The following is a 2376-nucleotide window of genomic DNA, read 5'->3' on the forward strand; positions in this document are numbered from 1 at the left end:
TCCGAAAAGATATTTGCATTCTGATGTTCATAGCAGCATTATTCACAGTGGCCAGGACATGGAAGCAACCAAAGTGTCCTACAATAGATGATTGGCTAAAGAAGCGGTGGTACATATATACAATGGAATATTACTCAGTCATAAGAATAGATGAAATATTGCCATTTGTGACAACATAGATGAACCTCGCGATAATCATGCTAAGCAATATCACCTAGACAGAAAATGTTGAAAATCACATGATATCACTTATATTTGGGATATAAACCTAAAAGTAACAAAGAACAGGACAAACAGAGACTCATAGACATGGCCTATAGACTAGTGGTTACCAGAGGGTAGGGTGTTGGGGAGGGGAGAGGTCAATGGGTTAAAGGGGGTCAAATATGTGATGATAGAAAGAAATCTAACTATGGAAGGTGACCACACAGTGTAAATATATATGTGTATATATATGTGATAATAGAAAGAAATCTAACTATGGAAATCTAACTATGGAATCTAACTATAGAAGGTGACCACACAGTGTAAATATATATGTGTATACACACACACACACACACACACACACACACACACACCCCTTACTGTTAAAGTGTACAACTGAAACTTATTGGATTTCATTAATCAATATCACCATACAAAATAAATAAATTCCTTAGAAAAATAAAAATAAAGACTAGAACTTGGTGAAAAAAGATGTTAATGATAGATTTAGTACTATTATGATTTGTTCTTTGACCTGTGATTCATTAAGAAGTGTCCTAAAATTGCCGAAATGTATTGGGACTGAAAAAATATCTTTTGCTTTTAACTTCATATTTAATTTCTTTGAAGTCAAAGACTGTGGTCTGTATGAGAATGATTTTGTTTTGAAATTACCGAGACTTGCATTATAACATAGTACAATGGTCATTTTGGGTAAAAATGTTCCATATATACTTGAAAAGTATGTGATTCTCCAACTAGATATCATATTCTACAGATGTCCATTAAATTAAGCTTATTTTGTTGTTCACCTTGTCTATAAACTTATTAATTTTCTATCTGCTCATATTAGCAATATAGTCATGTGCCACATAAGGTTTTGTTTAACAACAGACCTCATATATGATGGTAGTATACCATACAGCCTAGATATGTAGTAAGCTTTACCATGTAAGTTTGTGTAAGTACACTCTATGATGTTCAAACAATGATGAAATCACCTAATGATGCATTTCTGAGAATATATCACTGTCGTTAATCGGTACATGACTATAAGTGAAGGTTTGTTAATCTCCCATTTTGACAGTTGATTTTTGAATTTCTCTCTCTAATTGTACTTAGTCTTCCTTTATATATTTAGAGGTGTTTTATGAGTGCATATACATTTATTTCCTCTATGTCATGATCTTCTTTATCCTTTATAATGTCTTTGTCTTGAAGTTTTACTTTTTAGATATTAATATTGCTACCTCAGTTGTCTTTTTGTTAACGTTTAGCTGGTGTATCTTTTCCCGTATTTTTTACTTTTAATCTTTCCTTGTCCTTATGTTTTCCTTTATAATGTCTTTGTCTTGAAGTTTTACTTTTTAGATATTAATATTGCTACCTCAATTGTCTTTTTGTTAACGTTTAGCTGGTGTATCTTTTCCCGTATTTTTTACTTTTAATCTTTCCTTGTCCTTATGTTTTAGGTGTGTTCCTTGTAAAATGGCACATAGCTGAATTTTAAAATTTTATCCACTCTGTTAATCTCTGTATTTTAAAGGGTGAGTTTTGCTCACGTATGCTCCTTATGTTTATTGATATATTGGCACTTGTTTTTACCATATTTCGCTTTCTATTTGTCCCATTTTTTTCCTATGTTTTCTTTTTTCTGCTTGCCTTTAAAATTTTTTACTTATTCTGTTTTCTTCTTACTACTGATTCTGCAAGACCCAACTCAAGTGAGCTGGCTAGTAACAGGGTTAGTGTTGGAAATCACAGCAACCCATTGTTGAAGGTTGGGCTGGAGGTGGGATGTAGCTTTTCTGAAAGGAGTCCGATTTGCATATGAAGAAGGGGATGAGACAGGGAGATGAAGGAGGTCATGGCTGATGGACTCTGAAAATATATATATATATTTTTTACAATTGGGAGACAAGAATGTCTGATGGGACTGGAGGAGTGGAAAGTGGGAGTGTGAGATGAATGAAGTCTTAAAATAGAACTCGAAGGGATTAGGTAACATAGCTGAACTAAGGGCAAGTAAAAAGATTTATGGGCAACAACAAGGGTCCAGCTGAGTTTGGAGACCAGGAAATTGATGATACCTATTTTATCCAGGAGCCACTGATTTTTTGGCCAGTGCTTCAGCTATAATCACACATAGGAGAATTCAATTCCACAGTG

General features: G+C 33.7%; 1 protein-coding gene across 4 annotated transcripts in view; it reads left to right on the top strand.

Annotated features, from left to right (window-relative positions):
* The window catches only part of SYTL4 (synaptotagmin like 4), a 66467-nt gene that overhangs the window by 36110 nt on the left and 27981 nt on the right, over positions 1-2376 (top strand). The window contains exon 2 of one of the 4 annotated variants that reach the window (XM_011383823.2): positions 1680-1754. The exons of the other annotated variants lie outside the window; for them this stretch is intronic. The gene's annotated coding sequence lies outside the window, so the exon portion shown is untranslated. The remainder of the gene's footprint in view (positions 1-1679; positions 1755-2376) is intronic. 4 annotated transcript variants of the gene reach the window in all.

The sequence above is a fragment of the Pteropus vampyrus genome, unplaced genomic scaffold (assembly GCF_000151845.1).
Source record: "Pteropus vampyrus isolate Shadow unplaced genomic scaffold, Pvam_2.0 Scaffold543, whole genome shotgun sequence".
NCBI classification, from domain to species: domain Eukaryota; kingdom Metazoa; phylum Chordata; class Mammalia; order Chiroptera; family Pteropodidae; genus Pteropus; species Pteropus vampyrus.